Source organism: Neomonachus schauinslandi, chromosome X, assembly GCF_002201575.2.
Source record: "Neomonachus schauinslandi chromosome X, ASM220157v2, whole genome shotgun sequence".
NCBI lineage: Eukaryota > Metazoa > Chordata > Mammalia > Carnivora > Phocidae > Neomonachus > Neomonachus schauinslandi.
This window is the reverse complement of record NC_058419.1, coordinates 45,148,819-45,176,259: the sequence shown is the minus strand read 5'-3', so window position 1 is coordinate 45,176,259 and position 27,441 is coordinate 45,148,819.

Genomic DNA, 27,441 nt, shown 5'->3' with positions numbered 1-27,441 from the left:
AGAAAGGATGAATACCTACCATTTGCATCAACATGGATGGAACTGGAGGGGATTATGCTAAGTGAAATAAGTCAAGCAGAGAAAGACAATTATCATATGGTTTCACTCATATGTGGAATATAAGGAATAGTGCAGAGGACCATAGGGGAAGGGAGCGAAAACTGAATGGGAAGAAATGAGAGAGGGAGACAAACCATGAAAGACTCTGGACTCTGGGAAACAAACTGAAAGTTACAGAAGGGAGGGGGTTGGGGTGATGGGGTAACTGGGTGATGGGTATTAAGGAGGGCACGTGAGGTGATGAGGACTGGGTATTATAGGCAACTAATGAATTGCTGAACACTACATCAAAAACGAATGTTGTATTATATGTTGGCTAGTTGAACATAATTAAAAATAAAAAATAAAAATAAATGACCAATCCTTAAGCTTGCTGGGGTTTTTATTCTGCTTCATCAGATCTTATGTTGAAGCTCAGTATGGGATTTTTCAGTATGATCCTTTTATTCTTCAGCCCAAAATTTGTTTGGTTCTTTTTTTTTTTATGGTTTCTCTTTGTTGAACTTCCCATTTTGTTTATGTATTTTCTTCCTGATTTCTTTTAATTATCTATCTGTGTTCTCTTATAGCTTACTAAGCTTTTTTATGATGATTATTTTGAATTCTTTATCAAGAAATAGTATATCTCCATTTTTTTAGGGTCACTTACTAGAGATTTATTTTGTTCATTATGTTCCCTGATCCTTCGTGATCCTTGTATTTCTCTTTGCATTTTTAACTAGTCACCTCTTCTAATCTTTACAGACCAGCTTTGGCAGGTAAAGGCCTTAACCAATCTCCCAGACATTCTATGTGATCCAGCTGTTGGGGTGCAAGGGCGGGTGAACTCAGTGCTGGGGCTTCCAGGCGGTGGTCCATTGCTGGGGTGCATGGGCATGCAGAAATTTTGACAGGTGGGCCCACTATCATGGACTACAGGCCAGCTATTGAGATCTGCATGCTGATTAAGAGTCCTTACCTCTTTTTTGTTGTTGTTGTTGTTCTTAACTATTCTCAGGGGAATCTAGCAATGCTGATTCACTTCATGTTCCAGGTGAAGTGAAAAAAAAAAAGTGGGTCTCTTGTGTGTGCACTGAAATTGTAGGAATGTCAGACACTCACTTTGCTCTTTTCCCCATCATGGAAGTTGGGCCAAGAAGTCTCAGCACTGTATTGTGCTATTGGGGAAGGGGCAATGCAGTTAAAGTGAAACTTTTCCTCTTTTTCTTTTCAGTGTGTCTTTTTTGTTGTTTCTTGGCTCTACCAGAGAATTGTAGCCTCTCACCTGGATTTAGGAGCTCTTATGAAGGTATTTTATTTGACGGATAATTATTAAATTGATGTTTCTTGGCAGGAAAAATGTGGGCTGGGATCTCCAATTCTGCAACCTTCTAGACATCATGGTCCTTGATTTTTATACATTGAACCAAAGTTGTATTCCTGGCATAAGTCCCATTTCTCATGGTGTGTAACCTTTTAATATGCTGTTGGGTTAATTTCATAGATTTTTTGAGATTTTTTTGCATACATATTCATAAAGAATGTTGATCTGTAGTGTCTTTAGTGGTGTCTTTGCATTTGATATCAGGTTAATTTGCATTCATAGAATTAGGATGTTTTTTTGTATTCTTTCATGATATAATGAGTTAGGTGTGGCACAAGAGGGAACATAAAAGAATCTTAGGGTAACAAAATTTATTATAGTCACAGATCCTACAGAGACAGAGTCACTGCATGTCATGAAGGGCCACATGGAAGGAGCACCAAGGAAGCAGGTTACAATAAGCAGTTGAGGAGCAGAGAGAGCCCAAGTTCCAATGGACAAGTGTTCTTGTTGAGGATCAGGGTGGAGTGCAAATGCAAAAGGCATTAGGGGATTTCATTGGTATGTTTGAATGTCACTAGATCAGTCAAAGGAGAACAAGAAGGGAAATTTGTGGTAGGAGCCAGCTTTTATCACACTGGTGTACCTGGTCACCTGGACAGGGTGCACACAGCCTGTTCATGGGGATGTTTATACAGCAGAGCAATAGAAACTTTACAATTTACAATACATAAGTGTTCCATTCTCTTCTAATTATTGGAATACTTCCAGATATATATGTGTTAATTCTTCTTTAAATATTTGGTATAATTCACCAGTAAAGCCATCTGGTCCTGGACTTTTCTCTTTTAGTAGGTTTTTGATTATTGATTCAATCTCTTTACCTGTTCTGTCTCATCAGGTTTTGTTTCTTGAGACAGTGTGGGTACTTTGTGTGTTTCTAGGATGTTGTCCATTCCATCTGGGTTATCTAATTTCTTGGTGTACTACTTTTCATATTATTATTTGACAGTCCTTTATATTTCTGTAATGTCACTAGTAATTTCCCACTTTAATTTCTGATTTGAGTATTTGAGTCTCTCTTCTTCTTTCTTGAGAAGTCTAGCTAAAGTTTGTCAATTTTGTTAATCTTTTCCAAAAAATCAGCCTTTTGTTTCATTTGAACTCTCCATTGCTTTTCTATTTTGTTTCTTTTATCTCTTCTCCAATCTTTATTTTAATTTCTTTCCTTCTCTTAGCTTTTGATTTCCTCTTCCTTTTTTTAAGCAACTTTGAATGTAAAATTAGATTTTTGAGATTTTCTTTCTAAATGTAGGAGTGTACATATATAATTTTCCCTCTCAAAACTATTTTTGCCCTATCCCATAAATGTTGGTATGTTGTGTTTTCATTTTCATTCCTCTCAAAGTATTTTCTAATTTCCCATGTGATTTCATCTTTGTCCCATTTTGTTTTAGAATGTCTTGTGTAATTTCCATATATTTGTGGTATTTCCATTTTAAGTTCTGTTATTACTTTCAAGTTCCATTCCACTGTGTTCAGAGAAGATACATTCTATATCAGTCTTTTAAAACTTATGACTCTTTTTGTGGCCTAACTTGTGTTTATGCTGGAGAATATTCCATGTGTACATGAGAAGAATGTTTGTTCTGCTTTTTTTCAGGGAAGTATTTTATACATATAGTTATTTCTAGCCTGTACTGTTGTTTTACTCCTTTATTTTCTTATTGACTTTCTGTCTAGTTTCTCTATCTGTTATAAAAACTGGGATGTATTAAAGTCTGCAACTATTATTGTAGAACTTTCTATTTCTACATTCCATTTGGTTAGTTTTCACTTCATGTATTCCAGGGTCTGTTGTTAGCTGCAAATGTGTTTATATTTATTACAGTCTTATTGATGGATTGAAACTTTTATCAATATATAATATCTTCATTATTCTGGTAATAATTTTTGACAAAGCTTTTATTGTCAGATATTAGTATAGTCACCTCATCCTTCATTTGGTAACTATTTTCATGAAGTGTCTTTTTTCCATTCTTTCATTTTCAACCTAATTGTACCTTTGTATCTAAAGTGAGTCTCTTGACAGACTTCCAGAGAAGATTGCAGAGGAGGACTCTAAGCTCACTTTGGATACAACCATTCCTATCAGTGACATTCCTATCAGTGTAAATAACCAGAAAACGACCTGAAGACTGGTAGAACAAACTCTCCACAGCTAAATATAGAGAAAAGGCTGCATCAAAAAGGGTTGGAAGGGCGGAGACACATTTGGTAGTTAAACAGAACTGCCAGACTGTTTGATGGAGGGAGGGACATTGCTGGTGTGTAGAGGGGAGAGAGAAAGTCTCTCACACTGGGGAGCCCACAAGGGAAGGATGAATCCCCATAACATTTGACTTTGAAAACCAGAGGGGCTGAATTTCACAAGTTCTTACAACCAGAGAGACAAAAAACATGGAACCTTAAAAATCTGCGCACTCAGCTCTGGCAAAGCCAGGAGGGAGAGAAGAAACTGAGTCACTGCCCTTAAAGAGATAGCACTACAAACAGCCCTGTGGAGATAGAACATACAACCAGCAGTTTGAAAATCATATTGTATATATGAAAGGGAAATTTGTTGACTAATGTAAGAGCATGTGCTAGAGGGGCAGGGATTGTTGGGAAATGTCTCCAGGAACAAAGTAGCTGACCTGGGCCATTTTCCTCCCCTACCCACCAGCCTAAGCACACCTCCTGTTGTCAACACTGGCTGCCTAACTTGCTAACAGTGCACCCTGACCATGTGTTCCTCTGTGGACACATCCCCTCCAGCTAGGCCTCTGCTCCTGGTGCCCTCCTACAGTGGACCTGCCCAAACTTTGGTAACATTGTTGCCGCATCCCTGCATTCCCCTTCTGACACACTTCTAGCCAGAGCTGGACTCCAAGTCTCCTCCCAAAGAAGACTAATACAAACCTTGCTAACGGAGTGTGTTCCATCCTCCCCACCCCTAGGTGCTTTCCCAGATCTGCCCCCTCCAGTCAGGCCTGGGCTTCAGGTCTCCTCTCAAAGCAGATCAGTGCAAACCTTGCTAAAACCATGCATCCTGTGCACTTCTGCAGATCTGCCCCCTCCAATGGCCAGAGCCTATCCAAACCAGTGCCATAAGCCTAACAGTGTGCAAGCAGCCCTGGCAGGGGCCAGCACTACTGCAAAGTGATTTCTGCCCCAGGGAGAGGGCAATGAGAGGGTCTGAACGTAGGCCCCACCCACAACAAAAGCTTCTCAGGGGACAAAACAGGGAAAATACCCTGTAGGCTGATGCTGTTGTATCCCTGGCAAATGTCTGGTGTGACCCAGCTCAAGCCCAAGATGGCCCCAGATTGGCCTTAAGAGCCCAGGGACCAACCACTGCCCACAACAGACAGAGACATTGCAGACAACTGGACTGAAGAAAAAAGCTAAACCACAAGAGCAGGGTGTATACAAAACACATAGGAGACAACCCTAAAATGCCAGATTCTGGTGAAAAGGGGATACTGTACTACAGGGCATTACAGGACATATTCTTCATAAGATCACATCTTTCAAGAACAGGAGACATAGCTGACTTTCATAAAACACAGAAACAGACTCAGAGGGGTAAACAAAATGGGGAGACAGAGGAAATTTTCCCAAATGAAAGGACAAGATCACAGCAAGAGACCTAAGTGAATCAGAGGTAAGTAATGCCTGATATAGAATTTAAAGTACTGACCATAAAGATACTTACTGGACTTGAGAAAACAGTGGAGGGCCTTAGGGAGACCCTTTACAAAGAGAAAACATTTAAAAATCACCAATGAGAGATAAAGAATTAAATAAATGAAATTAAAACCATACTATCTGGAATAAATAGCAGAGTAAAAGAAGCAGAGGAATGGATCAGCAACCTGGAGGACAGAGTAATGGAAAGCAATCAAGCTGAGTGGGTGAGAGAAAAAAATACAAAATGAGAATTGACTTAGGGAACTCAGCGACACCATCAAGCATAACAAAATTTATGTTATAGGGATCCCAGAAGGGAAAAGAGAGAAAATGGGGCAGAAAGTTTATTTGAAGAATTGGTACCTGAAAAATTCTAAAATCTGCAGAAGGAAACAGACATTCAGAGAGAAAGCACAATGATACCCCAACAAAATCAACCTGAGGATGTCCACACCAAGACACATAATAATTAAAATAGCAAAAAGTAGTGATAAAGAGAGAATTTTAAAAGCAGCAGGTGAAAAGAAAACAGTTACTACAAGGGAAACCCCATAAGGCTTTCAGCTAATTTTTCAGCAGAAAGTTTGCAGGCCAGAAGGGAGCTGCATGATATATTTAAAGTGCTGGAAGGGAAAAAAAGAAAAGCTGAACCAAGAATACTCTATACAGCAAGGCTATCATTCAGAATCGAAGGAGAGATAAAGAGTTTCTCAGACAAGCAAAAGTTAAAGGAATTCATGACCACTAAACCACCCCTACAAGAAATATTATAGGGGACTCATTGAGTAGAGTGGAAAGACCATAAGTAAGAGTAAGAAAAGTAGGAAGCAAAAAAGCAATAAAAATAAGTATATCTATAAAAATCAGTCAAGGGACTCATAAAATAAAAGGATGTGAACTATGACACCATATAACTAAAATGTATGGGGGGAGAGGAGTAAAGAATGGGTTTAAACTTAAGCAACCATCAACTTAATATAGACTGCCATATGCAGAAGATATTATATATAAACTGAATGGTAACCACAAGTTGAAAACCTGTAATAGATATGCAAGAAATAAAGAGAAAGGAATCCAAATATATCACTAAAGAAAGCTGACAAACCATGAGAGGTCAAGAGAAGAAAGGAACAGAGAAGAACTACTAAAACAACCATAAGACAAGTTACAAAATGGCAATAACTACATACCTATCAATAATTACTTAGAATGTAGATGGAGTAAATGCTTCAATCAAAAGACATATGGTGACGGAATGGATGAAACAAACAAACAAACAAAACCAAACAAAACAAGACCCCATCTGTATCCTGACTACAAGAGACACATTTCAGACTTAAAGACACATGAAGATTGAAAATGAGGGAATGGGGAAGCATTTATCATGTAAATGGATGTGAAAAGAAATCCAGGGTAGCAATACTTAATATCAGAGAAAATAGAATTTAAAACAAAGCCTGTAAGTGTGGACGAAGAAGGACACTATATAATCTTAAAGGGAATGATCCAAAAGGAATATATAACAATTGCAAATACTTATGCACCCAACATGCGAGCACCCAAATACAGAGAGCACTTAACAACAAACATAAAGTAACTAATGAATAGTAATACAATATTAGTAGGGGACTTTAACATCCCACTTATGTCAATGGACAGATCATCCAAACAAAATCAATAAGGGAACAGTGGCTTTGAATGTCACATTAGACCAGATGAATCTAACAGGTATATTCAGAATATTACTTTCTAAAACAGTAGGATACATATTCTTTTCACTTGAAAAGAAGTGCACATGGAAAATTCTCCAGAATAGATCACATATTAGGCCACAAATCAAGTCTCAACAAATTCAAAAATATCAAAGTCATACCATGCATCATTTCAGACTACAATGCTACGAAACTAGAAATCAATTACAACAACAACAAAAAAATCTGGAAAGAGCACAAATACATGGAGGTTAAATAACATGCTACTAGCAATGAATGGGTCAACCAGGAAATCAAAGAAGAAATAAAAAATTACATGGAGACAAGTGAAAATGAAAATACAATGGTCCAAAATCTTTGGGATGCAGCAAAAGCAGTTCTAAGTGTGAAGTTTATAGCTATACAAGCCTACCTCAAGAAGCAAGAAAAATCTCAACACCTTACACCTAAAGGAACTAGAAAAAGGATAAACTAAATCCAAAACCAGCAGAAGGAAGAAAATAATAAAGATTAGAGTTAGAAATAAACAAAATGGAAACTAAAAAAAAAAAAATACAACAGATCAGTGGAAGCAGGTTCTTTGCAAAAATCAACAAAATTGATAAACCTCTAGCCAGACTCATCAAAAAGAAGAGAGGGAGGAAGGGAAGGAAGGAGGGAGGAAGAGAGAGAAGACTCAGAGAAAATCACAAATAAAAGAAGAGAAATAACAACTGACACCAGAGAAATACAAATGATTATAAGAGAATATTATGAAAAATTTTATGCCAACAAATTGGACAACCTAGAAGAAATGGACAAATTCCTAGAAACATATAACCTGCCAAAACTGAAGCAGGAATAGAAAACTTGAACAGATGACCAGCAATGAAATTGAATCAGTAAAAAACAAACAAACAAACAAACCTCCCAATGAACAAAAGTCCAGGACCAGATGGCTTCACAGGTGAATTCTAGCAAACATTTAAAGAAGAGTTAACACCTATTCTTCTCAAACTATTCCAAAAAAATTTAAAAAGAAGCTTCTAGAATCATTCCAGGAGTAGGGGACCCTAAATTTGTCTAGTCCCTGAAATACAGCTAGATAGTTATCAAGTCATTCTGAACATCTGCAAAATCAATCGGAGATCTGAGAAAAGAAATGCTGCAATTATACAAGTGGAAAAGGGACCACTTTTTGGAAGGTAGGAGGTGCAGAGACTTGAATTGGGTGATACAGCTGAGGATGTGGCAGAGGGGAGGGAGCCTGCTTAAGGAGGCTCACCACAAAGCATTATAAACAGCCAAGTGCAAAATTGGAATTTTTAGAAGCCTGCTACAGTGGGGGACCTCCCTGGCTTAAAGGTGCTCAGGTGGCAAAGTGCAGAGGAATCCCAGGTGGGACAGCATGGTCTTAGGATCCCTGGGGTCACAAGAAGAATGGGGTTGCCTGAGTGCGGTAGTGTTCCCAGACATCACATTGGGATAGCCGGCTGAAAACATCGAGTTTAGGTGCTGGCTTATCTGCTCTGTGTTGCCATAAATTGCAAACTGCTCTCCTAGCAGGGGCCCAGCAAAAGGCAGAAGCGTGGTGAGAACCCCCCCCAACCCTCCCCCAGGGTGAATAGCACGGGTCTGCACCACAGGAGACCATAAAATTTGGAGTTTTGAAACTCAGTCATCTACCTGAGATAAAAAGCTTGGTCACAGGCTGGGTGAACACAGAGTTTGGATGGAAACCAGGGAGAAAAGAGTGATTGACTACTTTTCTATGAGGGCTCACTGAAGAGTGGGAGGGTGCAGACTTTCAGCTCCAGGGCTAGAGAGCCGGACGCTGCCATATTCATGCTGCACATGGGTACTGAAAGCCTTCAGGGAACAAAACAGTGCCACATAATGGAATCCAGAGCCACTTACACTGAGCCCAGCCTCCTGGCAAGGGATGCATATTTGCAATAGGGCAAGTGCACCTGAGAATCAATGCAACAGGTACCTCCCCCTGAAGACCAGCATGAACAACTGCTTGAACCAAGTTTAAAGATCAAAGAGGGCTGCAAAGCTTCAACTCTTGGAGAAAACAGTATATAGCATTGTTGTTCCTTTTTTTTCCTTTGGTCACTCAGTAGTTTTTTTTTTCAAGTATTTTTTAATGCTTTTTTTCTTTTTTGATTTTTATTTATATATATATATGTCATATTTTTTTATTTTTTATTTCATTGTATTTTATATATATTATATGTAATATATAACATATATTTTAATAAATTATAATATATAATATATAAATACATTGTATATATATACATATATATATACATATACATATATATATACATTTCTCTTTCTTTCTTATTTTGGGATCTAATTTCTTCTAAAAAACAGACCAAAACATCCCCAGGATCTGGTTTTTTTGTGTCTGTGTGTTGTTTCTTGTTTTTCTTACTTTGTTTCATTTCTGTTTTTTTCTGTTGTTGTTATTGTTATTTTTTCTCTTTCTTTCTTATATTATTTTCTGGACAAAATGATCAGATGGAGAAATTCAGCCCAGAAGAAAGAACAGGAGGTAGTACTCACTGCCAGGGGTTTAATCAATACAGATATAAGTAATATGTCTGAACTAGAATTTAAAACAACAATTATAAAGATACTAGCTTGGCTTGAAAAAAGCATAGAAGACACCAGAGAATCCCTTTCTATAGCAATAAAAGAACTAAAATCTAGTCAGGCTGAAATTAAAAATGTACCATCAAGATGCAATCCCAAATGGAGGCTATAAAAATGAGGATGAACTAGGCAAAAGAGCGAGTCAGTGATATATAAGATAAAATGATGGAAAATAAGGAAGCTGAAAAGAAAAGAGACAGAAAACTATTGGATCACAAAGGGAGACTTAGAGAACTCCACAATTCCATAAAGCAAAATTATATCCAGATAATAGGGGTCCCAGAAGATGAGGAGTGGGAGAGAGGGGCAGAAGGTTTAGTTGAATAAGTTATACCTGAGAACTTCCCTAATTTGGGGGAGGAAACAGGCATTCAAGTCTAGGAGGCACAGAGAATCCCCCACAAAATCAATAAAAATAGGTCAATGCCTCAACATATAACACTGAAGCTTGCAAATTTCAAAGATAAAGAGAAAATCCTGAAAGCAGCTTGGGACAAGAAGACTTTAACCTACAAGGGTAGAAACATAAGGCTGGCAGCAGACCTGTGCACAGAGACCTGGCAGGCCAGAAAGGACTAGCATAATATATTCAATGTGCTAAGTGGGAAAAATATGCAACCAAGAATACTTTTATCCAGCAAGGCTGTCATTCAGAATAGGAGAGTTAAAGAGTTTCCAGGACAAACAAAAACTAAAGGAATTCCTGAACACTAAATGAGCTCTGCAAGAAATATTAAAGGGAATCCTTTGAGCACAGAGAGAGCCCAAAATAACAAAGACCAGAAAGGAAAAGGGACAGTCTACAAGAACAACTTTACAGATAATAAATGGCACTAAATTAATATCTTTAAATAATTATTCTGAATGGAAATGGACTAAATGATCCAATCAAAAGACAGGTATCGGAATGGATACAAAAAACAATACCCATTTATATACTGCTTATGAGAGACTCATTATAGACACAAAGACACCTGCAGATGGAAAGTGAGGGGGTGAAGAACTATTTATCATGCTAAGGACATCAAAAGAAAGCTGGAGTAGCCATCCTTGTACCAGACAAACTAGATTTTAAACCAAAGACTACAATAAGAGAGGAAGAAGGGCACTATATCATAATAAAAGGGTCTATTTAACAAGAAGATCTAACAAATGTAATATTTATGTCCCTAACTTGGGAGCAGCCAAATATATGAACCAATTAATAACAAAGTTAAAGAAACTTTGTCAAAAAAACTCAATGATAATATTACAATATTAGTAGGGGACCTTAACACCCCACTCACAGCAATGGACAGATCATCTAAGCAGAAGATCAACAAGGAAACAATCCCCTTGAATGACACACTGGACTGGATGGGCTTCACAGATATATTCAGAGCATTTAATCCTAAAGTGGCAGAATACACCTTCTTCTCAAGTGCACATGGAACATTCTCCAGAACAGATCACATACTGGGTCACAAATCAGGTCTCACCCTGTACAAAAAGATTGAAATTATACCATAGGAATTTTCAGACCACAGTGCATTAAAACTTGAAGTCAACCACAAGAAAAAATGTGGACGGACCCCTAAATGTGGTGATTAAAGAGCATCCTACTAAAGAGTGAATGGTTCAACCAGGAAATTAAAGATGAATTTTAAAAAATTCATGGAAGCAAATGAAAATGAAAACATGACAGTTCAGAACCTCTGGGATGCAGCAAAAGTGGTCCTAAGAGGGGAACATACAGCAATACAGGCCTTCCTCAAGAAACAAGAAAAGTCTCAAAGACACAAACTAACCTTACACCTAAAGGAGCTTGAAAAAGAATAAAGCCTAAATCCAGCAGAAGAGGAATAATAGGGATTAGAGCAGAAATCAATGATAAACAAATAAATAAAAACAGTAGAACAGATAAATGAAACTACGAGCTGGTTCTTTGAAAGAATAAGATTGATAAACCCAACTATAAGAGAATATTATGAGCAATTATATGCCAACCAATTAGGCAATCTGGAAGAAATGGATGCATTACGAGAAATATATGAACTACCAAAACTGAGACAGGAAGAAATAGAAAACCTGAACAGATCCATACCCACTGAAGAAATTGAATCAGTAATCAAAAATCTCCCAAAAACAAGAGTCCATGGCCAGATGGCCACCCAGCAGAATTCTACCAAACATTTAAATAAAAACAAATACCTCTTCTTCTGAAACTGTTCCAAAAAATAGAAATGGAAGTAAAATTTCCAAACTTGTTCTATGAGGCCAGCATTACCTTGATCCCAAAACCAGACAAACACTCCACTAAAAAGGAGAATTACAGACCAATATCCCTGATGAACATGGATGCAAAAATTCTCACCAAGATACTAGCTAATGGGATCCAACAGTACATTAAAATGATTATTCACTACAACCAAGAGGGATTTATTCCTGGGCTGCAAGTATGGTTCAACATCCACAAATCAATGTGATACACCACATAAATAAAAAGAAAGGTCAAGAGCCACATGATCTCAATAGATGCAGAAAAAGCATTTGACAAAATACAGCATCCTTTCTTGATAAAAACTCTCCACCATATAGGGATAGAGGGAATATACCTCAATATCATAAAAGCCATATGTGAAAAACCCACAGTGAATATCATCCTTAATGGGAGAAAACTGAGAGCTTTTCCCCTAAGGTCAGGAACACGACAGGGTTGTCCACTCTCACCACTGTTGTTCAACATAGTACTGGAAGTCCTAGCCTCAGCAATCAGAAAACAGAAAGAAATAAAAGGCATCCAAATTGGCAAAGAAGTCACACTTTCACTCTTCACAGATGACATGATACTCTATGTAGAAAAAAAAAAAAGGGACGCCACCAAAAAATTGCTAGAGCTGATACAGGAATTCAACAAAGTCCCAGGATCTAAAATCAATGCACAGAAGTCAGTTGCATTTCTGTACACTAACAAGGCAGAAGAAGGAGAAATCCAGGAATCCATCCCATTTACAATTGAACCAAAAACAATAAAATACCTAAGAATAAACCTAACCAAAGAGGTAAATGATCTGTACTCTGGAAACTATAGAACACTCATGAAAGAAATTGAGGAATACACAAAGAAATGGAAAAATGCTCCATGCTCATAAATTGGAAGAACAAATATTGTTAAAATATTTATGCTACCCAAAGCAATCTACACATTCAATGCAATCCCCATGAAAATACCATCAGTGTTTTTCACAGAGCTGGAACAAACAATTCTAAAATTGTATGGAACCATAAAAGATCCCGAATACCCAAAGGAATGTTGAAAAAGAAAATGCTGGAAGGATCACAGTTCTGACTTCAAGCTGTATTACAAAGCTGTGATCATCAAGACAGTATGGTATTGGCACAAAAACAGACATAGATCAGTGGAACAGAAGAGAGAACCAGAAATGGACCCTCAACTCTTTGGTCAACTAATCTTGGAGAAAGCATGAAAGAAGATCCAATGGAAAAGAGACAGTCTCTTCAACAAATGCTCTTGGGAAAATTGGACAGTCAGGTGCAGAAAAATGAAACTGGACTACTTTCTTACACCATACATAAACTCCAAATGGATGACAGATCTAAAGGTTAGACAGGAATCCATCAAAATCCTAGAGGAGAACACAGGCAGTAACCTCTTTGACCTTGGCTGCAGCAACTTCATGCTAGACACGTCTCCAAAGGCAAGAGAGACAAAAGCAAAAATGAACTATTGAGACTTAATCAAGATAAAAAGCTTTTGCACAGCAAAGGAAACAATCAACAAAACTAAAAGGCAACCTACTGCATGGAGCACTGGGTGTTATACGAAAACAATGGATCGTGAATCACCACATCAAAAACTAATGATGTATTGTATGGTGACTAATATAACATAATAAAATTTAAAAAATTTTTTTTAAAAAGGCAACCTACAGAATGGGAGAAGATATTTACAAATGTCTTATCAGATAAAGGGCTAGTATCCAAAATCAATAAAGAACTTATCAACCTCAACACCCAAAAAACAAACAATCCAGTCAAGAAATGGGCAGAAGACAGAACAGACATTTCTCCAAAGAAGACATAAAAATGGCCAACAGACACATGAAAAAATGCTCTACATCACTTGGCATCAGGGAAATACAAATCAAAACCACAGTGAGATACTACCTCACACCAGTCAGAATGGCTCAATTAATAATTCAGGAAACAAAAATGTTGGCAAGGATGCGGAGAAAGGGAAACCCTTTTGCACTGTTGGTGGGAATGCAAACTAGTGCAGCCACTCTGGAAATCAGTATGGAGGTTCCTCAGAAAGTTAAAAATTGAGCTACCCTATGACCCAGCAATTGTACTACTAGGTATTTATCCAAAGGATACAAGCATAGTGATTCAAAGGGGCACATGCATCCCAATGTTTGTAGTAGCAATGTTCACATAGCCAAAATATGGAAAGAGCCAAGATGTCCATCCACAGATGAATGGATAAATGAGATATGGTATACACATATACAATGGGATATTACTCAGCCTTTATAAAGATTAAAATCTTGCTGTTTGCAATGAGATGGATGGATCTAGAGGGTATTATGCTAAGTGAAATAAGTCAGTCAGAAAAAGACAAATACCATATGATTTCCCTCATATGTGGAATTTAAGAAACAACACAGATGAACACAGGGGAAGGGAAGGGAAAATAAAGATGAAAACAGAGAGGAACACAAATCATAAGAGACACTTAACTCTAGGAAACAAACTGGGTTGCTGGAGCAGAGGTGGGTAGGTGGATGGGGCAATTGAGTGATGGGCATTAAGAAGAGCACTTGAAGTAATGAGCATTGGGTGTTGTATGCAACTGATGAATCACTAAATTCTACCCCTGAAACTAATAATACACTATATGTTAACTAAATTGAATGTAAATAAAGAATTTTTTAAGAAGTGGAGGTGTCAGAATTCCAGATTTCATATTATACCACAAGCCTGTAGTAATCAAAGCAGGATGGTACTGCAGTAGAAATAGGCACATAGATTAATGGAACAGAATAGAGAGCCCATAAAATAAACATACATTTTTGTTTTCAATTAATCTTTGTCAAATGAGACAAGAATATGCAATCAGAAAAAGATAGTATCTTCAACAAATGGTGTTGGGAAGACTGGACAGCTATATGCAAAAGAAGGAACTGGAGCACTTTCTTACAGCATATGCAAAAATAAACTCAAAATGGATTAGGGGCCTAAATGTGAGATTTGAAGCCATAAAAATTCTAGAGGAGAGCACAGACAGTAATTTCTCTGACGGCCATCGCAACATTTTTCCACATGTCTCCTGTGGCCAGAAAACAAAAGCAAAAATTTTCTCTTGGGACTACATCAAAATTAAAAGGTTCTGCACAGCAAAGGAACAGTCAACAAAACTAGACAACCTACTGAATGGGAGAAGATACTTGCAAATGACATATCCAATAAATGCTTTGTATCCAAAATATATAAAGAACTTACACAATTCAAAACCAAATAAAAACAAATAATCCAATTAAAACTGGGCAGAAGACATGAATAGACATTTCTCCAAAGAAGACATACAGATAGCTAACTGTCACATGAAAAGATCATCATCGGGGAAATGCAAATCAAACCACAGTGAGACAGTTCAATGAGACCTGTCAGAATGGCTAAAATAAAAATCATAAGAAATGACCAGTGTTTGCAAGGCTGTGGATACAAAGGCCCCCTCATACAGGGTTTGTGGGAATGCAAACTGGTGTACCCATTGTGGAAAACAGCATGGAGTTTCCTCAAAAAGTTAGAAACAAAATTACCTTATGATCCAGTAATTCCACTCTTGAGTATTTACCCAAAGAATACAAAAACACTAATTTGAAAGGATATGAACACCACTGTTTATTGCAGCATTATTTACAATAACCAAAGTATGGAAGCAACCTAAGTGTTCATTCAGAGATAAATGGATAAAGAAGAAATGGCATACATATACAATGGATTATTACTCAGCCATAAAAAGAATGAAATCTTGACATTTGCAACAACATGGATGGACCTTGAGAGTATAATGCTAAGCAAAATAAGTCAGAGAAAGGCAAATACCATATGATTTCACTCATATATGGAATTTAAGACACAAAATAAATATCCTAAGAGAGAGACATTCCAAAAAACAGACTTTTTTTAAATTTTTTTATTCTTATGTTAATCCCCATACATTACATCATTAGTTTTAGATGTAGTGTTCCATGATTCATTGTTTGTGCATAACACCCAGTGCTCCATGCAGAATGTGCCCTCCTCAATACCCATCACCAGGCTAACCCATCCTCCCACCCCCGTCCCCTCTAGAACCCTCAGTTTGTTTTTCAGAGTCCATCATCTCTCATGGTTCGTCTACCCCTCCGATTTCCCCCCCTTCATTCTTCCCCTCCTGCTACCTTCTTCTTCTTCTTTTTTTTTTTCTTAACATATATTGCATTATTTGTTTCAGAGGTACAGATCTGAGATTCAACAGTCTTGCACAATTCACAGCACTTACCAGAGCACATACCCTCCCGTGTCTATCACCCAGTCACCCCCTCCCTCCCACCCCACCCCCCACTCCAGCAACCCTCAGTTTGTTTCCTGCGATTAAGAATTCCTCATATCAGTGAGGTCATATGATACATGTCTTTCTCTGTTTGACTTATTTCGCTCAACATAATACCCTCCAGTTCCATCCACGTCGTTGCAAATGGCAAGATCTCATTCCTTTTGATGGCTGCATAATATTCCATTGTATATATATACCACATCTTTATCCATTCATCTGTTGATGGACATCTTGCCTCTTTCCACAGTTTGGCTATTGTGGACATTGCTGCTATAAACATCGGGGTGCACGTACCCTTTCGGATCCCTACTTTTGTATCTTTGGGGTAAATACCCAGTAGTGCAGTTGCTGGATCATATGGTAGCTCTATTTTCAACTTTTTGAGGAACCTCCATACTGCCAAAAAACAGACTTTTAACAATAGAGAACAAACTCATACTTACAGGATATTAGGTGGGAGGGGGTGGTATGGATGAAATAGGTGAATGGGATTAAGAGTATGCTTATCTTGGGGTGCCTGGGTGGCTCAGTCATTAAGCATCTGCCTTCGGCTCAGGTCCCAGGGTCCATGATCATGGATCACCACATCGGGCTCCCTGCTCTGCCAGAAGCCTGCTTCTCCCTCTCCCACTCCCCCTGCTTGTGTTCCCTCTCTCGCTGTGTCTCTCTCTGTCAAATAAATAAATAAAATCTTTTTAAAAAAAAAAGAGTTTGCTTATCTTGATAAGCACTAACATAAAATTTTTGAATCACTATATTATACACCTGAAACTAATATAACAGTGTACATTACCTATAATGAAATTAAAATTAAAGTGAATCTTTTGTAGGCAGCATGTAGTTGGATCATGACTTCATTTTTAAATCCATTTTTCCATTCTCTGCCTTTTGATTGAAGTTTAATCCATTTATAGTGAAAGTATTAATGATGAATGACTTCTACTTCTACTTTGCTATTCTTACTTCTACTTCTTTGCTATTTGTTTTCTATATGTCATATCTTTTTTGCTCTTCACTTCCTCCATTACTGTTTTCTTTTGCACTTGATTTTTTTCCTAGTGAAGCATTTTGATTCAACTCTCATTTTCTTTTCTATATATTTTTTAGTTATTTTCTTATTTGTTAACTTGGGGATTACAATTAATATCCTAAATTTATAAAAACCTAGTTTGAATTAGTACCAATTTACTTTCAATAATATACAAAGTTTCTATTCCTATGACTTCAATCCCCCCATCTTGTTACTGTTACAGATTATTTGTATACGTGTGTGCCCTGCCCATTAACAGTTTTATAATTATTGTTTTATGTATCTGTATTTTAAATTAAAACAAGAATTATAAACCAATAATATGGTAATACTGGCTTTTTCATGTTTACCTATGTACTTACCTTTACCCATATTCTTATTTCTTCAGAAGACATCATGTTACTGTCTAGTGTTCTTTCATTTCAGCTTGAAGTACTCCCTTTAGCATTTCTCGTAGGGCAAATCTACTAACAACAGAAGCTTTTTGTTTGTATTTATCTGGGAATATCTTAATGCCTTTTTTTATCTTTGAGATATATTTTTGCTACATACATAATACTTATTTGACAGTTTTTTCTTTCAGCAATTTAAATATGCCATCCAAATGCCTTCTGGCTTTCCTATTTCTCTTGAGAAATTGACTTTTTCCCACTGAGAATCCCTTATTTGTCATAGGTTGTTACTCTCCTGATACTTTCAAGATTCTCCTTGCCTTTAGTTTTTGACAGTTTGATTATAGTATGGCTCGTGTGGCTATCTTTGGTTTTTCATACTTGAAATTCATTGAGCTACTTAAAATGTAGATTTATGTCACATATCAAAATATGGGAATTTTAAACAATTATTTCTTTAAATACTATTTCTGCTTCTTTTTCTCTTTTCCCCCTGTGACTCCCATTATTTGTATGTTGGTGTGCTTGATGTTTCTCCAGAGGTATCTTAGACTGTGTTCATTTTTCTCCATTCTTTTTACTTTCTGTTCCTGAAACTGAATAATCTCAATTGAACTATTTTTAAGTTTGCTGATTTTTTTCTTCTAACTGCTCAAATCTGCTCTTGAACTCTTCTAATGATTTTTTCATTTCAAGTATTGTTTTTTTATCTATAGAAACTTTGTTTCTTGTTTTTATGGTTTCTATCTCTTTATTGATATTCTCTATTTCTTGAGACATTGTTCTCCAGCTTTTGATTGCCTTTTTTTCATGCCTTCCTTTAACTTTTTCCACATGCTTAGGATACTTGCTTTAAAGTCTTTAAGTCCAATGTTTGGGCTTACTCAGGGACAGTTTCTACTTTGTTTTCTTTTCTTTTCTTTTCTTTTTTTTTTTTCTTGTAAAAGGGGTAGACTTGTTTCTTTACATGCTTCATTTTCTGTTGAAAACTAGACATATGGAATATTGTAATGTGGTTACTCTATAAATCAGGTTTTCTTTCCATGGCTTTTTGTTGCACCTTGTTGTGTGTTGTAATTTTTTATTTGTTTAATGACTTTTCTAAATTGTTTTTTAAAGACTGTATTCTTTGTCATTTTTGGTCTCCAAAGTCTCTCTTCTGTTATCTTAGCAGTCAGCTAGGAATTTGACAGATAGTTCCTTAAATATCTGTAGCCAAAAAAATTTAAAAGACACTTTCCCAGTTTTTGCTGTGTTGGGGCATTCCTTCAATGCTTAGATCTGCAATTTACATTTTTCCTTCTTCCTTCACTTCCTACCCACACAGCAGGAGATAAAGTCTTAGGATCTTTTCAGTATTTTCTCAGCATGTATCTCTACCTGGACATATGTGTGGCTTTCTAGACTTTTTTGTTATCTCTGGGTGCTTTTAAAAGCCCTAATTCTCCCATGTATCTCTTTCCCTAGCCTTTTCCTTTCCTTTCCAAGCTTTTTGGTCTGTTTATTGCTTATCCCACGTGGTTGGAGCAGTGTGTTTATCTATAAATGATTTCAACAAGTGCTGCCTGATAATCCACTTCTTTAAGAAAATTCCATGGCAGGGCGCCTGGGTGGCTCAGTCGGTTAGGTGACTGCCTTCGGCTCAGGTCATGATCCTGGAGTCCCGGGATCGAGTCCCGCATCGGGCTCCCTGCTCGGTGGGGAGTCTGCTTCTCCCTCTGACCCTCCCCCGTCTCATGTGCTCTCTCTCTCAAATAAATAAATAAAATCTTTAAAAAAAAAAAAGAAAGAAAAAAAATTCCATGGCAGAGCACTGGGTGTTATATGAAAACAATGGATCATGGATCACCACATCAAAAACTAATGATGTATTGTATGGTGACTAACATAACATATTAAAATTTTAAAAATTAAAAAAAAAAAAAAGAAAATTCCATGATAGATAAAAAAAAAGAAAGTCAAGTCTTCAGACAATGCCTTGGGGAACCTTCAGAGAGTTGAGGTAACAAACACACATTTCTTTGAGAATAAGATCTGTGTTGCCCTCTGGATCAAGCAAGGTAAACCAAGAACACAGGCAGCCATCCCCATGGCTGCCTATGAGCTAGGTAGTATAGGATGGTATGTGGTAAGTTAAAAGGCTACAACACTGTTACTGAAAATTAGCAGTTTTTTTCCTCATTAAACGTTCCCTTGGTTATTGTAAGTATTTTTTTATTAGATTACAGTTTTATAAAACATTTGCTTTTGACAGTTTTTGCCACTTTAATTTCTTCTTTTAGTAAAGAACAGTGTTTTGGAGTTTCTTACTTCCATTTTCAATGACATCACAACCATGAAAATTTTCAATCAAGCCAACTCACACACATATTAGAAGTTTCATGTCACTCTGTTTAGGTGGTCTAATAAATATGTAGACAATTTTGAGGTTCCAAAAAAGTTATGAACCTAGGTACATTGCTCAAACAAGCAAATTCCTGGAGGAGATCTACCTTTACCTTAGGCCTTAAAGAATTACAGTAGATTTATTTCCAAGGAAAATATGTACTTCACAGTCAAAAATCACAAAAGACACATGAGGAAATTAGATTCAAGACCTAGTCCTCTAAGAATCAAAACTCTCAGGAACTTCAGAGTTTGGAATTTTCAATCATGGAGTATTAAATATATTTAATAGGTTTCTAGAAAAAAGAAATGAAATTATCAATTAAGTGCCAACAAAAATCCTAAATATATTAGAAAAATAAATACAAACTGAAGTTCTGCAAATGACAGTGTATACTAATTGAAATTCATATTTTATAACATTAAATTCACATGAAGAGAAAATTCATTAAGTGGAATTTAGGTTTGATTATTTTTTTTCTGCAGTTAGCAATAAGAGAATATTTCATATAGAAGGAAAAGAAGGAATAAGAGGCAACATTTGAAGAGACAATGATTGAGAATATTTCAGAATTAATGAAAAACATAGAAGCCACATCTTCAGAAACCCCAGTGAATCTAAAGCAACTTAAGAAAAACTTAAGATAAATAAATAAAATCTTTAAAAAAAAAAAAAAAAGGGCGCCTGGGTGGCTCAGTTGGTTAAGCGACTGCCTTCGGCTCAGGTCATGATCCTGGAGTCCCTGGATCGAGTCCCGCATCGGGCTCCCTGCTCGGCAGGGAGTCTGCTTCTCCCTCTCCCACTCCCCCTGCTTGTGTTCCCTCTCTCGCTGTGTCTTTCTCTGTCAAATAAATAAATAAAATCTTTAAAAAAAAAAAGAAAAGAAAAACTTAAGAATCTTAAGCAACTATACATATCATAGTAAAATTGTAGACATCAAACTCATATATACGAAATTAAGAGGAGCTTAATATGAGCTAGAGAAAATAAATTGCCTTCAAAGGAATACCATTTATACATGCAGCTGATTCTCAACAGTATCAATGGAAGCCAGAACACAATGGAATTAAACCCTCAATGTAAAAGAGACAAACCTATTAATGTAGAATGCTACCCCCAGAGAATGAGAGAGAAAAAATAGTTACATGAATCTAGCTTTTGGATCTAATTTTTAGGGTATAGGAACATACGACACAAGACAAGTGAAACAATATCATGAATATTCAGTCAAATTAAGAATGTAGGACATTGTTCAAAATAATCATCACAATTTCTTCAAAAAGTCAGTGTCATGGGAAAAAAGTCGAGAGGAGAAACTATGGTAGATTAAATGAGATTCAAGAAATATGACAACTAATGCATGTGTGATTCTTGATTGGAACCTGGTTTGTAAAACTGCTATAAACCACATTTTGGAACAACTGGGAAAATTTTAATTTGGAATGGATCAAATATAGAGAATTATAGTTAATCTTACTGCTAGTGATAACGGTAGTTTGGTTATGTTAGGAGAATGTTCTTATAGTTTGAAGATGTATGTTAAATTATTTAGGCTTACATGTTTTGGTGTAACTTATTTTTAAAGGCTTAGGCCAAAAAAATGTAAAAGATAAATATGTATTTATTTATTCATTTATTTTATTTTATTTTTATTTAAATTCAATTAGCCAACATATAGTAAATCATTAGTTTCAGATGTAGTGTTCAATGATTCATCAGTTGCATATAACACCCAGTGGTCATCACATCACGTGCCCTCCTTTATTGAATCCAGGTAGGTATAAAGGTGTTTTCTATTCTGGATTTTAATGTATATTCTAAATGTTCATTAAAAATTAATGCAAGAATGATGTTGAAATACAGACATTTCAGATAAATAGTAATAGATTTTCCAAAAGCAAATTCACTAAAAGAAATTTTAAAATTGTAAATCAGGCAGAAGAGGATGACTTGACATGTAAAAAGGAATGAAAAGCAATAAAAGCAAAAATATGTGTAAATCTAAAGAAATATTGGCATAAAAAATAATGATATCTTGCGAGACGAAAACATAGCAAAGAAATACATGACAAGAATGTGATTTAGGAGGTGATTAGAGTTTAAAGTGTTTTGAGTTTGGAAGGTTTTTATTCTTTTCAATAAGAATGTATAAGGTAACCACTAAAATAATAGAAATAGAACATACAGCTTTTGAATTAGCAGATTTTTAAAACAGAATAAGAAAAAATATTCAAGTCAATTCAGAAGCAGCAAAGGAGAGAAAAGCAGATGAGTTTAGAAAGGTAGAAAGCACAAAACAAAATGGAAAATAATGTAAATATATTATTCATTACAAAAATGTAACAAGATTAACATTCAAAGGACAAAGATTTCAAACTGGTTGCAGAAAGAATCCAAGTGTATCTTGTTTGCAAAAAATGTATCTAAAAGGATACAAAATTATCAAAATTAAGAGAATAAAAAATTATGTATCATACTGGCTAATAAAAAATTCTGATGTAACTTTATTAAACTGTGAAAAATAGAATTTGATCAAGATGGTAACTTTATGATAAAATGTCTAATTTATCAGGAATACATAACAGTTACATTTTGTATTTACCTAATAAAATAACTTCAAGATGTATAAACAAATATTCAAGGAATTATATGAAGAAATAGTTATGCCCATAATCACAGTGGGAGATTTAAAGACTAATTGTTACATCAAGGAACAATAAGAAACAAGTGATAGAACATTTCAGCAACAAAGTAAGTTTGATTTAAAGAAAGCATGTAAGACACTGCACCTAACAGTTTGAGTATATACATTCTTTAAAACAAAACTGGAGCATTTACTGAAAGAGTTATAAAACAAATCTCAAAGAATGGTTATATAGATTATGTTATTTGACCACTATACAAGTAAGTTAGAAACCAAGGGGCACCTGGGTGGCTCAGTTGGCTAAGCGTCTGCCTTCGGCTCAGGTCATGATCCCAAGCTTCTGGGATCGAGTCCCAATGTCAGGCTCCCCGCTCAGTGGAGAACCTGCTTCTCCCTCCCCCTCTGCTGCTCCCCCTGCTTGTGTTCTCTCTCTGTCATAGCAAAATGATAACTTCAAACAAAAAAATATTTTGAAATTTAGGCACACTTCACAATCTATGGATTAAAGAATTCAAAGTGGAGGTTATAAAATGTTTACAACTGAATAATAAAAATATTTTACCACAATTTCATTAATATCTTGGGGTTAAATTTTCATCATCCTTGTTTCTAACAAATATTATGTCATTACATCTTTAAGGAACTACTATGAAGATTTTTTTTATTTTATAGACAAGGAAACTCTTTGGGAGGGGGAGAACCAGCCTTGTCAAGATACATCACACTATTTCCCATATTTTCAGGTTTTTAACTCAATAACTTCTTTCTGGCTACAAAAGTAATAGATGTTTGTTGTAAATTAATTCCAACAACACAGAAGCATTTATCCCTTGTGTCTTCTTTCTTTTTCCATCTCTACAGAAAATAGTGTGGGTCTTGATTTTAGGTTAACGATGTATCTAGTCTATCTTTCCATGGTTTTCATTTAATATATCATGCCTGTCTTTCCATTTAAAGTACAGATTTAATCTCTTTCTCTTTTTAAAGATTTCCTACTCTTCCATTTGTTCCTGAGTGAGGAACATTGTGCTTCTTTCCCATTTCTACTACTACAAACTAGCTACAGTGATCAACTTTCTCTGTACAATTTGCACTTCAGAAGGAAGTATGTATATCTACATGAAAAGTTCTAGACCTAAAACTTTTACCAAAAGGCCTGAACATTGTATATTTTACTATTTGTTTCTAATAGATCATCCAAATGTTGTAATATATATTTCAGCCAACAGCATATTGCAGTGTCTAGTTCCCCACACCTTTGCAAACACTGGCTGTTTTGTTTTTTGTTTTGTTTTGTGGGTTTTGGTTTTTTTTTTTTTTTGCTTTTTATTTTATTTATTTTTTTGTCCTGCTTTTTTTTATTATGTTCCGTTAGCCACTGTATAGTACATAATTAGTTTCTGATGTAGTGTTCAGTGATTCATTAGGTACGTGTAACACCCAGTGCTCATCACAGCACATGTCCTCCTCAATACCCATCACCCTATTACCCCCTCCCCCCACCCCCCTCCCTTCTGAAACCCTCAGATTGTTTCCTGAGGTCCATAGTCTCTCATGGTTTGTCTCCCTCTCTTATTTCTCCCCATTTGGATTTCCCTCCCTTCCCCTATGGTCCTCCGTGCTATTGCTTACGTTCCACGTATGAGTGAAACCATATGATAATTGTCTTTCTCTGCTTGACTTACTTCACTTAACATTCTTTATATTTTGTGTGTGTGTGTAGTTTTACAGAGAAAAAAGTAATTGTTTCCATCGTAAGTAATTTCAGTGGTCACAAAGCATTCTATCTTATGACTGTGACATCATTGAACTATTTCATGTAGTTGACCATTTAGGATGATTTTCACTTTTCCTCCTACAAAATATACAGCAATGAACACTGTGGTAGGCTGAAAATTGCCTCCCAAAAGATACCAATGTTTTAACTCCTGGAACCTGTGAATGTTACCATATATGGCCAAAAAAAGGGTCTTTTGGGATTTGATTAAGTTAAGGAAATTGAGATGGGCAGATTATCCTGAATTAGTAGAGGGCACTGAATGGAATCATAAATTTCTTTTTAAGAGAGATTTAGAGGGACCTTCACACAGAAGAGAAAACACACAGAAGGGGAAGAAGACAATATGACCACAGAGGCAGAGATTGGGGTAATGTAACCACAAGCCAAGGAATGCTAGCAGCCACCGGATGCTGGAAGAGGCAAGAAAGGGATTGTTCCTGAGAACCTCTGGAGGAAGCATGGCACTACCAACACCTTGCTTTTGGCCTAGTGATACTGATTTTGCATTTCTGCTCCCCACAATTGTGAGAATAAATTTCTGTTATCAGCCACCCAATCTGTGGCAATTTTTTACACTAGCAATAGGAAATAAATACTAACATTCTTTTAGTTATTTCATTTGTTGAAGTATATGTTTTAGGTGTATCATTTGACTCATTCTGCCAAAGAATCAACAGGTTTCCTCCTTCTTCCCCCTGCAAATTTATGATTATAATAACAGGACCTACAGGACCGTGTGTATATGTGAGTATGCACTGAGCATATGTGTAAGTGCACATGCACACTACACATCTGTTGATATCTGTCAAATTTGCTTCCCCTTGGAACTTTATTGCTGTCCTACCCCTGTCGTTTCTAAGTTCCATCCATCCTGGGAACCTGGGTGGCTCAGTGGGTTAAGCGTCTGCCTTTGGCTCAGGTTATGATCCTGGGGTCCCAGGATTGAGTCCCATATTGGGCTCCTTGCTCAGCAGGGAGCCTGCTTTTCCCTCTGCCTGCTGCTCCCCCTGCTTGTGCACATGCTCTTTCTCCCTGACAAATAAATACAACCTTTTAAAAAATAAAAAATAAATAAATTCCATCCATCTCGTAACAAGGATGACAATTTTAATTAAATTTTTGGAAACATCCTTTACTATGACATTAGGATTCACTTTTTTAAGTAGCAATGCTGACTCAAATAGAATGCCTAAATTTAATTCAGTTTCACAGGTGGCACCCAGAAAAGTTTTACCAATTTACAATATACAGATTGGAATTAAATATAAAGGTATCGGGGAGTGAGAAATGTAACCATCCTGACATTTCACAAAAGGATAGGGTCTAGTTTCTGTCAAGGACCATCTTTCAAGCTTTAGCCACAGTTAGTTGCCTTACAAGTGATCAGTAATAGACAAGAATTTATGCATAAGTGCCTCCCAAAGCAGCTTTGTAGTCATTCATGACAAGACCACAAGGCTTGGATTTAACCAACTTTGGTATTTATCTTAGGACCAGGAGAGGGAAAATGATTAAAGAATATGAATTGTAACAAAACAAGAAATAAAGATTGACCAACTAAAATATTAAAAGAATTAAAAGAATCTTTAAATTCATATGTAATGAAAAAAATACTGGTTTTCATTTATGACATTGGTGAGGCTTTTCATATTAAATGTTGGATACATAAAATAAGAGGAATTGAGTAAACAAGCATGGCAATAACTTGCTGCAAGGACTGTTCTATGATATGACTTTAATGCAGAAATAATTTTATAATATAAATAAACAGAGGAGGTCCATATTTTCAGGTCCAGCACTCGTGGAAATACATAATTAGGAAATTAAGTAGACAAATGAGACAAGATAAAATGTGTGTATGATGATGGTTATCATGGCTTAAAACATTAGACAGTCTGTCTATTTCATATTAATAACAAAAAAGTGACAGTTTAGCACTAATAAATGCTATTGGCAGCATCTAAACCACAAATAATGGTGAGCTCTGTAGGATTCTAAAGGGAATGCAGATGCCAATGAGAAGGGACAGTGTATTCACTTAAAAAGACTCACTCAAATATTAGATGCCAACAGCTTCACTCCTCTCTGGATAATTTTATAAATATCACAAGAATTGCCTCATATTCTCCAGACTAGAAAGCATCACACCAGGAAGGCAAAGGGTTAGGTTCTCCTGTGGGCTCCTGTCTTTGGAATCTGAAAGAAAAGGCAAAAGCAGTTAACAGGGAAGAGTACTCAGAGTGTGTGACCATCTAGCCAGCTGAGGGCAGGACTTCCATGCATGAAGAGCTGCTATCTGAGAGACTAAACCCAGTAATCCTCATCTTCTGTCAAGTAGTGACTGTGATTAGCACCATGCTAGACACTAGGTTAAAGTGATAAAATACACAGACTGAATTTCACAGTGATCGTGAAAACTAGAAGGAACCATGCATTTCACTAGTGTCTTATATTTCATTCTTCCTTAGTGTAACACAAATACCTCAATCAGACCTTACATTCAAAATATGATATTGAAATTAAAATGTATAAGTGTTCATCATGAAACTACAATAATGAGATGATTTGGTGATGAGTTAAAAATAGAACTATAGAACAGATTAGAAATCAGAAACTGACCAAAATAAATACAGAGATTTTATATATAATAAAGATGGCATGACATTATTCAAAAATGGTATCTGGGGAGTAATATCAGGGAAGATGGTGGAGCAGAAAGTACCATGAAACCATCTCTCCACTTAGAAAATAATTTTACTGGTAAAAATTGTCTGAAGTAACTAGATTGAAATTACGGATTCTATTTGAACTTTTGCAGCTTTCAGGGGAAAGCTTAGCTGATAAACTATGGATAATAGTCAATTTCAGCCTTCAGTTTGGTAGCATCTACTAATTCTCCAATCTCCAGGCTCATGGCAGGCAGCTGTGGGACACAAACCTGCATTTGAAACATGACTTGCTGGAGCCAAGGTGGACAGCAAAGACATTGTCCTCTAAGAATTGGTGTTTGTGTTCTGATTTTTGATAGTTTCAGATCACTGAGATGCAAGTACAGAGGCTGGTCATTGTTTCGCACCTACCAGCTAAGGTGGCTTCCAAGGTATGTAGAGGAGATGCACCTGGGGTATTTGGGCGGGAGGGGGGGCATTCAAAACAAC